The 14919-nt window shown below is 44.8% G+C and overlaps 1 pseudogene; it reads left to right on the top strand.

Annotated features, from left to right (window-relative positions):
* The first annotated feature begins 322 nt into the window (after positions 1-322).
* On the top strand, positions 323-422 carry LOC132421265 (U6 spliceosomal RNA; annotated as a pseudogene).
* The last annotated feature ends 14497 nt before the right edge of the window (positions 423-14919 follow it).

Raw genomic sequence — 14919 nt, 5'->3', positions numbered from 1 at the left:
ACTGGAAATCTGAACTTTATCAAAATTAAAGACTTCCACTCTTTGAAATTCACTGTCAAAGAAATGAAAAGGAAAGCCACAGACTGGGAGAAAATATTTGCAATATTTATATTCAACAAAAGACTTGTAAAGTTCAGTAAGAACTCTTAAAGTTCACTAAGAAATTAAACAACACCTCCTACACACACAATGGGCAAAAGATTTGCACAGGCATTTCAGAAAAATATACAAATGACCAATAAGCACACCAAAAAATGCTTATTTGAGGAGATGCAAATTGAAACCACAGTGAAGTACCTCTATACATTCATTTAAATAACTAAAATTTAAAAGACTGATGTACTAAAATTGGAATGATACAGAGATTAGCACAGCCCCTGTGAAAGGATGGCATGCAAGTTTGGGAAGCGTTCCATATTTTTTGACCATAACATTTGTGAAATAACATTTGAAGAATTACGTTGGTTTTTAACACAAAATTTAAGAAAATAAAAATGAAAGATCTCAAGTCTACAACTTTACATTCACTAAATATCTACACTTTACACTAAATATCATTTGGTTCATATTTAGATATTTCTATAGCTAAAACTACTAGTATTTTCACTCTTCCGGCAATATTAAAGTATCACCTTTGTACATCACTTATCATGAACTTTTTAACTTTTTTTTTTTTGGAAAAAAAGAAGCATTTTTTTAACAAGTAAGTGTTTTTCGGAATTTATGTGTGTACTACATATATTCAGTATATTTATTATATATAGTACATATATATTTATTAAAATAACCTATAACTAACTCTAGAATAAATATGTATATTTATTATAGATTATATATAATATATAGATCATAACTTTTTAATTAAAGTTGAATTATATATTTTTATTTATTACATATACAAATATAATAAATAAAAGACTGACAAAATCAAGCGTTGGTGGGAACGTGAAGTAACTGGAACTCTTGTACATTGTTCATGGGAATCCAAAATAGTACAACCACTTTGGGAAAGAACTTGATAGTTTCCTATTAAGTTAAACATATACTTATAGTATAACCCAACAATTCCACCCCTTGATATTTACCCAAGAGAAATAAAATACATGTATACACACATACACACACACACACAGAAACTTGTTCATAACAGCTTTATTCATAATACTCTGAATCTAGAAACAATTCAAATATTCATCAATAGGTAAAATGAATAAACAAATTGTGGAATATCCATACAGTGAAATACTACTAGAAATAAGAAAAATGAACTATGAACACAAATATCATGGAGGAATATTAAAATCAAACTGAACAAAAGAAATCAGACACAAAAAATTGCGTACTACGTGCATTAATTTCCTAGAGCTGCTGTGAAAAATTACCACAACCTTGGTGGCTTAAAACAACAGAAATTTATTCTCTCAGAGTTCTGAATGCCAGAAGACTGAAATCGAGATGTCGGCATGGCTGCACTCCCTTCGGAGGCTCTGGGAGAGATTCCATTCCTTGCTTCTTCCAGCTTCTGGTGGCTGCCAGTATTCCTTGGCTTATGGCCACATCACTCTAATCTTTGCCTCCATCTTCACACTGATTTCCCCCAGGGTGTGTGTGGTATTCAATCTCCCTCTACTTCTCTCTTATAAAAACATTTGTGATGGCACTTAGAACCCACCCAGATAATCCAGAAATATTTCCTCATCTCAAAATCATTAACTTAATCCCATCTGCAGAGGCACTTTTTCCAAATAAGGTAACATTTACAGGTTCCAAGGATTAGGATGCATCTTTGGGACTACCATTCAACCTACCACATCACAAGTTTCCATTTATATGAAATTCTGGAACAAATCTCTAGAAACAAATAGAAGTGGTCATCTGGAGCCAAGTGGGGTAGTTGATTGACTGCAAAGGAGCAAAAGAGAACTTTCTGGTGTGAAATAAATGCTCTATATCATGATGGAAATGATGGTTACATGACTGTGTAAATTTACCAAAACTCATCAAACTTTATTACAATGGGTACATTTTGTTATGCATAAATTATGCTTCATTAACATTACTTTTTTTTTGATGTGGACCATTTTTAAAGTCTTCATTGAATTTATTACAATACTGCTTCTGTTTTGTGTTTTGGTTTTTTGGCCACGAGGCATGTGGGATCTTAGCTCCCTGACCAGGGATCGAACCTGCCCTCCCTGCACTGGAAGGCAAAGTCTTAACCACTAGACAACGAGGGAAGTCCCAACAGTAATTTTAAAAGAAAGCAAAAAAGTGAAGATTTGGGGGGTCAACCTCGGAAAGTCAGATTTGGCAAGTCTGGGGTGAATTCTAAACAAACAGCCCAAGTACCTGGAAGGCAGGTGGTCCTGGCTCGTCCCTGGAGAAGCAGCACTCTGGAAGATGGGGAAAGGACCCACCACGTCCTGCTGCCTTCCCCTTGGCTTCTCAGATACCTGAGAGCCAGGTGCTGAGCTGGGAGTCCCCTGCGGTGGGGTCCTGTCCACAGAGAGATCAGGCTGTTGGGAGAGACAGCCGTAACTAACTCAAGTACAAGGCACCTATGACAAGAACTGACAGATATAGAATCATAGAAGAAGGTATATTTTGACCCTAGATTATGGTAGAACTCTCTAGATGGGGTAGCATTTGAGCTGGGCCCTGACAATGGGGCACGGTTTTTACATGCAGAAATATCAGTGCCAGTTTCCTCTTGCTCAGAACCCCTTAGTGTGTCCTGAGTCTTCTTGGCCCCTTCCCCATTTGAGTCAAGCTTACTCAGGGTGGCCTCTCCAGGCATTCTATTCTGCCTCCTGTCTTTTGCCCACGCTATGCCATGTGCCAGTCATGCCAGTGCCTTCTCTAGATTCGTCACCAACAAAGCCCCAACAACAAGACATGACCTTCAATAAGGCCCCTGCTGTAGACAAGCTGCCTGGTTGTCCCTTCTCTTGACTCCTCCACCCCAGGTTCCAATCCACAGCTCCAGCCAGGCATTCATGTTCCCAGGGTTCTACTTCTTTGACTTGAATCATTGGTCCCTTCCTGCATCTTCTCTAGCTCTGGTTCCTCATGAAGCCTTTACCTGCCTCCAGGTGAGCCCTATCTTATATAGCGCAGGGGTGCTGTGGATGGTTAGGCCTTCTCCTATGACCTGGCTCTTGATCCCCACCTCCACTACCCAGTCCTGGCTCTTCCTAGGCCACAGTATTTCAACTCCTAGATTCTCACGGATGGACCCAGGCCAAGGTCCCATGGCTTCCCTGGACCAAAAATGAAGCAATTTGAGGCTTCTCAGGCCTTAGTCCCAGCACAAACCCTTGGATTTTGTTCTGTGTGCCTTGCCTAAGGAGACAGCTTGGAATCTCTTAGCCTATATCCTCCCCTTGTCCCAATAAGCCAGGAAGCTTCTCCCTCCTTTGCTGAGTGAGGAAGGGCAGGCTTCCTGGAGCCAGGGCCAAGCCGCGACTAGGAAAGCGGAGCCCTGTGGCTCCAGGTATGCCTCCCTGCATCCTTGCTGTCATTGCACAAGATGCTCCATTCTTTTCTTATAATCATTCCTTGTTTGTATCATTTTTAGGTGTCATCAGAGCTCCTCACTGACCAGCTGAGCAGGTAAGCCTGCAAGAGGTCCCCAAATGGGAATAGCTGGCAAGACCACAACCAACTCCAGTGATGCCTCCACCTTTTGGAGAGCCCAGTGGCCTCCAAGATCTGGTCCCAGAAGAAAAGGAAGAAAGCCATGGGGAAGGAAAGGGGCCTTCTGCAGAGCTAACAATTCTAGAGTGAAGAGGAGCCCTCACCCTGGCAAGCACACTGAACCCACCACCTTGTGTCAAAGACTTGAACACATCTTAAGTGGGGCCTCCAGGTCCCAAATGCCCAGGTAAGGAACACAAGGAGGAGGCTGCCCTCCTTTCTTTCCAGAAGAGTGGGTCTAGACCACAGGCAAATGGGCACTAAATGGGGTTCCACCAAATGTCCAAGACCCTTGTCAGAGTATGAAGGCTGTTCTGGCAACAAGGATCCAATAATGGAGCCATCCAGGCTGCACCCCCAGCCCCCCATGCATCATATCACCCTTACCTACTCTGGGAGATATTCTGACCCCTAAAGAAGGGATCCCAGGGACCAAAATAGCCATGTGGAACCCAAACCTTATTCGACCACTGAGATACTGACTAGAGACAGTAATCATGCCTTTCACAATATTCCAGCTTTTCATCCACCTGGCACATAGGATTACACTTCCTCTCCCACAGTAGCTGGATGGGACCACCTGACTAGTTCTAGCCAGTAAGTTGTAACCAGAAGTGACGTGTGCCAGTTCTGGGCTGGAGCATTTAACTACTGATATACAACATTCCAGGGCTCTCTTCCCCCCTCTGCCATGGAAACCTGCAATGTTCCAGTTGGTGGCTGCTCCATCAGCCTGACCTGGAGGATAATGACCTGGTGCAAAGCTCCCAGCTATCCACAGTGGACGTGGGCAAGAACTAAATCTTTGTTATTTCAACTCACTGAGATTTGGGGACTGTTGTTACTGAAGCATAACCCAGCCTATCCTGACTGAAACATGGGCCAAAGGCCAACCAGCACAGAACAAGTTCAATATCACTATTCCCAGTGACCCATGCCGCTTTGCTTCCCCATCATCCACTTTTAATTTGGGGTCCAAGTCAACACCTCAGTCCTAATACAATGAAAGAGTAGGGATTCCACATAATCCTGCCCAGCTTGAAGACTCCAAATCTATAATCTTCTCTGAGTCAAAGATGCCAACTCTTCCGGATTTGGTAGATTCTGGTTCAGTGTTAGAGTCAGGGTTGGGCAGCTACAGGTGGCAAACTTTAGGCTGCCAAGCAAATGCCAGAAGTCGAACCATGACATATGAACTGATGTCTGACGTCAGACTACGGAGCTCGAACACTTCTTGCCAGGTTTGACTAAAGAAAAACTAACTTTACATCTTCTGTGGTTTCATCTTGGAAAAGGAGAACTCCCATCTGTGGGTCCTGACTTGACGGCCCTGCTGGGTCATCATCTTCAGCTTCACGTCCTAATGCATCTTAGCGGTACTCCTCTTCTCCCATCAATTGTCTAACTTACTATCTCATGCGATTTGTAGCTTCTAGTCATTTTTGCTCCCCACTCTTGCCAGCTCAAGCCTCAGCCCATGGCCTTGGCCTGTCATCACCCTTCTCTCCTGTCATTTAGACTTCTCCTAACCCCACCATGCCCAGGAAATTCTCCTGGCTGATAGAGGCTGGCTGATCGATACAGAGGCCTCACACTACACACCCTTAGAGATTTTATACCTTACACATGTTTACTGTCTTATATAGCTCTAATTTGACCCTTTCAACCAAGTGGACAGGGAGGGGGAAAGGATAAATGAATGTTTATGAGCCCCTGCAATGAGCTAGTTGCTCTCCTTCACTCACTTCTCATTCAAGCAGGATGGTGAGAGGCTAAAGGCACAATCTCTGAGACCTAATTGTCTGGCATTGAATCTCTGCTCTGCCGTTCACTAGCAAGGGGCTTGACCTCTCCGGGCCTCAGTTTCTTTTTTTTGTAAAACAGGAATAAGTTGTGAGGACCATTAACAAACAGTAAGATTACTATGGTTACTAAATGAGTTACTAGACACAAAATGCTTAGAACAGTGCCTAACACAGAGTGCTCAACGCATGTGAGTTATTATGATTCACTTCTAGATTCTCTAAATGTGCCAGACACAGCAGATACAAAGGAGAGCAAACTAGACCTACTCATTCATTCAACAAATATCAATTGGGAGGCTGCAATGCCCCACACTGAGATGGGAGCTGACGATATTTGTCCCTACCCTCCTGAAGCTCAGAGTCTGGTGAGAGAGGGTGGTGGACACTACACAAGTAAACAGCTCAAAATACACACCAGCAAGGCGTGGTCTAGCCCAGGAAGGGAAGGAATGAGATGCCATAATAGGAACTGGGGGAGGCAGAGAAGTTGGGTGGTCAGGCAAGGCCTCTCTGATATTTAAAGTACAATCTGAGGGACTTCCTTGGTGGCACAGTAGTTAAGAACCCGCCTACCAATGCAGGGGACGTGGGTTCGAGCCCTGGTCTGGGAAGATCCCACATGCCGTGGAGCAACTAAACCATGCGCCACAACTACTGAGCCCACGCGCCACAACTACTGAGCCCACGCGCCACAACTACTGAAGCCCGCGTGCCTAGAGCCTGTGCTTGGCAACGAGAGAAGCCACTGCAATGAGAAGCCCGCACACGGCAACGACGAGGAGCCCCTGCTCACCGCAACTAGAGAAAGCTCACGTGCAGCAACGAAGACCCAACGTAGCCAAAAATAAATCTATAAAAAAAAATAATAAAGTACAATCTGAAGATGAAATGGAGCCAAAACACAGAGGGGAAGAGTAAGGTGACTCGTGGGGAGATGAGGTGAGAGAGGCAGGGCCAGGTTGCTCAAGCTCTGTTGGCCGTGGTGTCCTGAATGCAACCAGAAACCACTGGATAGTTGTAAGCAGAGAAGCAGCAGGATCCCATCTGCATCTTTCTATGGGAATATTGAAATTCCTCTTTTACTAAGGAGGAAACTGAGGTTCAAAGTCACATCGTTGGTAAACGGTACAGTTGGACCTAGAACAGTTCACATAAGGCCAATCTCATGGAACTTGCCAGTTCGCCCTACACTGCTCATTCACCCCTGTCCCATACAGAAGAACCAAGTGTACAAGGTAAGAGCTTATTACCTCTAAAAGCCCTTCACCTGCTCGTGGGGTCATGGTGCCTGCCTTGGGGGCCTGGTGACAGTTTTCAAACCAGTGGCTTCTGCAAATGAGCTGCTTCCCCGCACTTCTTGCCACCACTTTTTCCATCCCCCACAGTCACCGGAGTTGACACCCAAGCCAATAACCACAGGTAAAGGTGTTTCTCCCTGGGACACAGAGTTAAACACACAACCACAGAGATGCATCTTGGGCCCAGAATGGAAGGGGCCAAGGTGCCAGGGATGACAAATCCCCCAAGAATCCAGCTCCAAGCTTCCCCGAGAGAAACCCCTTCCCAAAATAGGCAGAGGGGTCAGGAACACTCGTGCAAACAGCTGATCCACAAAACCCCACTGTGCCCACGGCTTTTCCCACCTCAGCCCCTTCTATTTTTATCAGGAGGGTGAGAGGGGGTTGCCAGGTGGGGCTACACAGCTGTTTATGTCTGAAATTTGAAAAGATGCACAGTGTACTTGGGAGAAGGCGTTTGCAGTTAAAGGAATTTCGGAGGAGAATTTCAGACCCAGCGGGGTGAATAGGGGCCTTGTGCTCTGGTTTTTGACTCTGGAAAAGCCACGTTTCCAACTATGGCATGCAGAGGGGCCAGTGATGGGGAGAAAATTTACGGGTGTGAGATTTGGACAGGCAGTGGGACCCAGCTCACCTGGGCACAGGCAACAACTGATCTGCAGACTGAGGGTACTTGGGGAGGAAGCCCTCTGCCCCTCCACTGTAATTTCTATTTATTTATCCCCCAGATATTCATAGACTTTCCTTGCCCTCTTAGTCTTCTCTGATTCACCCCACTCAATGCTAACCATTCTCTCCTCTGCCTCTGTCATTTATCTGAGTATTTACTGAGTATTAATTTTCTTATATATACATATTTGCTTGTTATGGCTTTAAGTCACTCTCATTTGTCAATTTTCTGTTTTTGAATTCAACTGTAAGTGTCCCTTTGGTAGCTGTATGGCTACTATTCCTTTGACACACACACACACACACACACACACACACACACACACACACACACACACACACACAACTTAGGACCTGGTCGACCATTTTACTCTGTAGGCACAATAGTGGGACTCAATGGTCCTATTCCTTCAATTGTGGAAGATGGGAGGCAAGAAAGAACAACAATTAAACGACACCACCCCCTAAGCTGAATGAATTTTACCATGTCTCTTTTCTTCATCTCTCAAAGGTTAAACTGGCTCTGACACAACTCTGTGGAGAACTTCTAGCCTGAGCTATACATGCCCTTATTAAGCCAGGGATCCTCAGGAAGGCTGGGGTGACTTCTGCAGGGCTGGACTTCTGACTTGATCTGGGACCTAAGGTGGACTTGATGCCATGGTTCCATGGTGAGATCTGGCCAGTGTATATAAGAAGGTCATAGCTGTTGATCTCATTTATTTGGGCCTAGGAGCAAGTGCCACGAAGCATCAGATTCATATTGTATTTGTGCTTATAGCTGCAAATATGCAATAGTCATTCAAAAAATGAATTTAAAAATTCATTAGCTACAAGGTCCTAAGAGCCACAAGATGCAGCTGTCATGCAATCAAACCCTAGTTTTGTCTACGGCCGATGGAAGCTCAACGCTTGATACTTGTCCACATTTCTTTTTCTCTAGAACCCCCTTACATGCATCGCTTTTCCTTGGTGCGTCAGGGTCTCTGGCATTCCTTTCCTGTTTCTGCGCATCCTTGCACTTCTCTCCAGCAGCCTCTCTTCCTCCCCCTTTTCTGCCCTTCTACTCTCTCCCTTAATTAGTTACAGTATGAAATTAAAGTATATTTTAGCATTTGTCAACTGGAATTTAATGTTCCCTGATCTTATATTAAAAGCAGACGTGTGGAATCTCAGGCCGAGCATTTCCCCAAGCCCGAGCCCCACATTCCTCTCCGCCTGCTGGCCACCTCCTTCTGGATGTCCCTCCACCTCGGAAAACCCAACTTGGCTACAGAGGGGACTCCCTGTCTTTTCTCCCCAAGACAGCTGCCCTTCCAGACTGCCCGGCTCTTGACAGGGACTCCCCATTCCCAGTCATTCAGCTTCAGAAGTTTGAGGCCATTCCTTTTTTTTTTTTCTTTTTTTTTTTTTTAAGTTCCCCATGGAGTCTTAACCACTGGACCACCAGGGAAGTCCCGAGGCCATTCTTCATTCTCGCTTCTCTCTCTCTCCCTCAAGATCCAGTGTCTCTGATTCTTCCTTTAAGATGTCCTTTCCTGTCCATTCTCACTGCCATCACCATAGTATTCATCCAACCACTCATAGATGAATTTTGCTTATCCTTCAGTGTTTTGACATGTACTATAACTTCTCAAATTAATCATAATTTGATATTCCATAAAAATCTAGATATTTGGCTTTTCAAGGAAAACAACAATAATAACTACTATTACTACTACTACTACTACTACATGACCCAGCAACATTGAGCCTGAACTCCTGAATGGCAACATTTAGTTGGAGCTGGCTAGTGGTTCTTCCTTTGGGTGGGCCACACCCTCTCCAGTTTGCCTCTGGTTTGAGTGAAAGAAGCCTGACAAAAAAGAGTACTCGGGCTTCCCTGGTGGCGTAGTGGTTGAGGGTCCGCCTGCCGATGCAGGGGACGCGGATTCATGCCCCAGTCCGGGAAGATCCCACATGCCACAGAGCGGCTGGGCCCATGAGCCGTGGCCACTGGGCCTGCGCGTCTGGAGCCTGTGCTCTGCAACAGGAAAGGCCACAGCGGTGAGAGGCCCGCGTACTGCAAAAAAAAAAAAAGAGTACTCATGTGAAGATCACATTTCTATCAAGTAAAAAATAGACAAAACTGGTCTGTCAGTGAGGTTAGAACAGTGATCTTCCTGGGGTGGGGGCCGAAGGGGGAAGTGGGCAGGAGACGGTGTACTCACTAGAACACGCACAAGGGAACCTTCTAAAGAGCTGAAAATGTTCTACATCCTGATTTGGTTGTGATTAGAGTGGTGTTTGTCGATGTAAAAAAATTACATAGAATAAAGTGCATACTTAAGATGTACTTTATTCTATGTAAATTATATATCAAAAGAAAGAAAGGGGGGGGAATGGTACAATGCCTAGCCTAGTACCAAGCACATAGGTGCTCAATAAATGACTGATATTGACATTTTCTTTAAGTATGAGAGCTCTGAAGCCAGGTGGCCCTGATTAGATGCCTGGTTCTACCATTTAGCAACTACATGAACTTGAGCAGCTTACTAAACTTCCCTGTCCTCAGTTTCTTCATCAGTGAAATGCAGGCAACAAGACCTCACAGGATCATTGTGAGGTTTAACAAAGCACTTAGCACAGGGCCTAGCATAGGGTAAGTACCCAGTAAATATTACTGGGAAATAAAGAAAATTCTGACGCCTGCTACAACATGGATGAACCTTAAAGACATTAGGCTAAATGAACAAGCTGTCAATAAAGGACTAATACTGTGTGATTACAGTTATACGAGGTACCTAGAGTAGTTAAACTCAGAGACAGAAAGTAGAGTGGTGGTTGCCAGGCGCTGGAAGGAGAGAGGGCATGGGGAGTTTACTATTTAATGGGTACAGAGTTTCAGTTTGTGAAGATGAAAGAGTTCTGGAGATGGAGGGTGGGGACGGATGCACAACAATGTGCATGTACTTAATACCACTGAACTAAACCCTTAAAACTGTTAAAATGATGAATTTTATGTTACTTATATTTTACCACAATAATAAATATTAAATATTATAAATAACAAATAAACAAACCAATAAATATTATCACGATGATGAGGCTGCACTAGCCCATGAAGAAACTGAAATCGCATTTTTTTAAACTTGGGATTTTTGAGACCAGTCAGAGAACCCGCCAGCATTTTTAATGCCTATTTTTATGACTCTTTCAAGATTAAAATGTTAACAAGTAAATGTCCTAAGAATAAAAGATAATCTACTTAAATAAGACTTCTTCTCATATTCTGAGTTTTCTTATATATTCTGGTTTTCTCCTCTTGAAGGCATACACATTAAAAAACCAAATAGATCAGGAGAAACAACCAAAATGTCAAGATGACTATTCTCCAGCACCGTATATCAAATGAGTACCAAGTTTTGTGGTGAAAAGTCATGCCTGTGTCTTAGCAGATCATTTCCAAACTATGGAGTTGCTGTCTGTTCCTCTTATATTTCATTTCTAGCAAGCATTTGTTTGTGGGGTACCATATTTGTTCATTTTATACATATTTTGTATCTGTACTATTATGTGTAAAAATCTAGGAAAAATTTTCCAGAATGACACAATGTTTACCAGTGAAAGGAAATGAAAACATCAAGCCCAGTGTGACAAGGGCTGGGCGGTCAGTCCCCAAAGACTCTGATGGCTGGAATAAAGGGAAAAGCAGAGAAGAGCCAGCTCAGCTCAGGCCCGGTTGTAGGAGGTGCCCCATAGGATGCAGGGTGGGGAAAAGGAAAGATGGGGAGGCTTTCAGGAGCTTTGGGGCCTGGAGTTACCTAGGGAAGCATCCTTCTACACCTCTTCTTACCCCAGACCTGCTTGAAAAGTGTTTTTGTAATTGGTGACGATGATGATGAAGATGATGATGACAACTATGACGGTAGAAACCAACACGGTAACACCCCACTTCCCTCTGAGTTTGTCACTCGCACGGTGTTAAAGAAATAAAACGGCACTTTTCAAATGTTCCATTAGTTCTCAGAAGACTCCACTCCCCGGCCCAGTTCTAAATAAGAACGCTTTTCTCTATCATGTTTCTATGGCCCTTTGCTTCCAGAAAGGATCACAGCGTTTTCTACACACATTACATATAGTATTAATCATTGCCACACTCCTATGAGGTAAGTATTTTTAGCTTCTTTTACAAACCCAGAAACCAGCATACAGAAGAGAATGCACTTATTCAGGGACATCAAACTGCAAAGAAGGGCAGCAGGGAAGAAAACTAACCACCTTGCACCTTGAGCCAGATCATTTGCTAGGTGCTGACATCCTAGCTCATTCTAATTCTCACAACAATTCCATAAGGTAGTTCCATTTTTCAGATGAGAACACCAAGACCCAGGGAGCTTACAAAACTTGCCCAAGATCTCTGTGCCAGACATGGGATTCACATCCAATGCTCTCGAACGTACAGGGAACCTTCCCCTCCTCAACCCTGCTTTGTTGCTTGAGATACACAGGAAGCCCTTTCGTGGTGGCCAGCATGACAACAGTTTGATGGTTTCAACTGTCCACAAGTTTCAATATCAACCAAAAGCATAAGCTCAAAGACTCACCAATCTTTGGTGGTGCCAGTAGGAGCAGAATGCCCAAACGGTGAGAGGGAAAGGTTGTCTTGGCTCTGCCCTGGTCAGTCCACAGCTGAGCTTGGGCATCCAATGCTGGGAATTACACATTTGAGGGGCATCCACAAACAGGAGTTTCCAGAGAGTGAGGAAGCCAGAGGAAACTCCTTTGGGAAATAGTTGAAGGACCTGAGGGCATTCTGCTGTGAGGAGAGACATAGAGGGATGATATGAAAACACCCTTGGGCTAAATGAAGCCTGTCCTGCAGAAATTGAGACAGGTGTGTTGTCCCAGAGAGCAGGCTAGACCCCTTACTCATACAGGGGTATTGAAAAGATGCTTCAGAGGAATTCTGAAAACACCTTACACTTGGACTTAGTGAGGCATTTACATGGTATCACCATGTAAGGGACAATAACATGATGATACAGTTAGATGGACTGGGAGACTGGCCATCTTCTAACAGTCAGTTTAATGGAGGGTAGAAGCCAGCCTCCAAGATGCCTCTCGGCGATCCCCATGCCCTGGTATTCACACCCTTGTGTGTCCCTTCCCACACTAATACAGGGTTGGCCTTATGTGACCAATAGACTACAGTGGACATGACCATGTGTGACTTCCAAAGCTAGGACAAAAAAGCATTGTGGCTTCCCCTTGTGCTCTTGTATCACTCACTGTGGTGGAAGCCAGGTGTCATGCCATGAGGCAGCTCCACCAGCAGGCCCTGTATGGGGAAGATCTGAAGCCTCCAGCCAACAGCAAACACCGACTCACCAGCCATGTGAGTAAGCCACCTTTGACCCGGATCCTCAAGCCTCGGTCTAGCCTTCAGATGATGGGCCTGCAGCGGACATCTGACTGCAACCCCATGAGACAGCCCAAGCCGGAACTGCCTGGGCGAGCTTCTCCCAAATTCCTGACCCATAGAAACCATGAGGGATAGTAAATGAGTCTTAAGCCAGTAAGTTTTGGGGTGATGTGACACACAGCCATAATTACTGGGTTATGGAGCCATGGCATCCTAGGAGGGATGTCTCCAGTGCCCTGCCCTAGAACTCAGTCCCAGGCTGAGTGAAGACCCAGAAAAAGTTGTCCTCAACCTTCTCTAAGAGCCCTTCCTAGCTCAGAGATTCTCTTGTTCTGTAATGAGTAAACCTGCTGAACAATGCCAGCACAGTGCCTCTCAAACATCAGCAGGTATAGGAAACACCTGGGGGGTCTCATTAAAATTCAGATTCTGAGTCTGGGGTGGGCATGAGTGTCTGCATTTCCAACAAGCTCCCAGCTGACTGTGCTAGTCTGTAGACTACTCTGAGCAGTGAGAGGTTAGAACCTGCCTATGACAGCAGACCAGGTCAGGCAGCCTGGAAAAGGCAGTGGGCAGCTACAAAGTATTTGAGCAGAGGAGAGATAACCAGGATCAGAAATACTACACAAGGAGTTCCCTTGTGTAGACTCCTGCATTGAATAGGGGAACGTCCATATGCCACCAAGGGCTTTCAGACACTCATGTCCTTTGATTCTCTCAACACGGTCTTTAAAGTATCCAAATGCTTTCCCATCATGCTGGGTTTTCTGCAGCCTGTAAAGGTAGGCAGTGTGGAGTCATGCCAACCTGCACTCATTCACTACCTGGGTGGCCTCTTAGTCTCAGCTTCTTAGTGTGTAAAATGGTAATAAGAGTCACCTGCCAGGCCGTGGTATCAAGCAGTGTCTGGCACACAAAAGGTGCCTATTATATGCTTCTTAGTTTCGTTACAAACTAGATGATCAATAAACATTCATTCCCTTCATTACAAAGATTAATTACCTAATTAATATTTTTCCTTGAATTGAATTGTCCTTCACTAACCCCATGTGTCCTGGGATATATGTCAGATATGGCCCCATTTCACAGATGAGGGTGCGGTTTGTTCTCACCAAGAGCATCTGATGAATGAATACTGACATGAGAATTCATGACCCTCCTGTTGGAATTTTAAAGTTTTTTTTTTTCTAGAAGGGTCATTTCCCCTGGTCCCGACATTAGGGCCAGTAACTAATAAGATTTCATCCCATTTCTTTGAAAGTTGCTGTTTCCACCTAAGGGGTTCTGGTCACTGTCCTGTCAGCAGTGCCCAAAGTGCTCTGCAACTTAGAGACCTGACTCGGAGAAGCCAACGGACTCAGGTAGAACACTGGTGAAGCCAGAATCGCCAACCAGTGGAACACCTTAACCCCAGCTCCCCGGACCAGCGGGTGGAGTGGGCACCACGCCCTCCCTAGGCTTCACTGTCCTGTGCAGGGAAGGGTTGGGGGCCAGCTCCAGAGAATGTGCTGGGCCAGGGCCAGTCCTGCCCCGCAGAAGAGATGGCCAGTAAAATACCCACACAATTCCAGAGGACTCACGCTGGGGAAAGTGAGGCACTCCGACTCCTTTTAGCCAAGGAAAAGCTGGGTCTGTTATCTCTGTAATGGGCAGCCCGCAAAGATCCCACTTCTTGTCTTTCTCCATTCAGTCCCTGCCCAATCAGGGGTCTAGCGGCTTCTACCACACTGACCAAGGCCACTAAATCTTAGTGTCAATCACCAGCAGCTTCCTCCATAAGGACCCTGAAGGCCACCAGCCAGCCTGGGTCCCCCAAAGTGCTAAGGCTGAACCAGCAGCTTGTGTAGCAGCAGAGAGTATGACCTTGGGTTTGAATTCAAACCCCACCTTGACTGGTAACTCCATTGCCCTCTGAGCCTCAGTTTTCACATCTTTTTTTTTTTTTTTCTTTGCAAGGGGAGATTAGTTGTAATATTTACGTGTATTTACCTCATTGGGCTCTTTGAGAAAATTAAATGAGACATTAATGTGTATTAAACAACCAGCT

The sequence above is a fragment of the Delphinus delphis genome, chromosome 2 (genome assembly GCF_949987515.2).
Source record: "Delphinus delphis chromosome 2, mDelDel1.2, whole genome shotgun sequence".
Lineage (NCBI taxonomy): Eukaryota > Metazoa > Chordata > Mammalia > Artiodactyla > Delphinidae > Delphinus > Delphinus delphis.
This window is presented reverse-complemented; position numbering and strand designations above follow the sequence as displayed.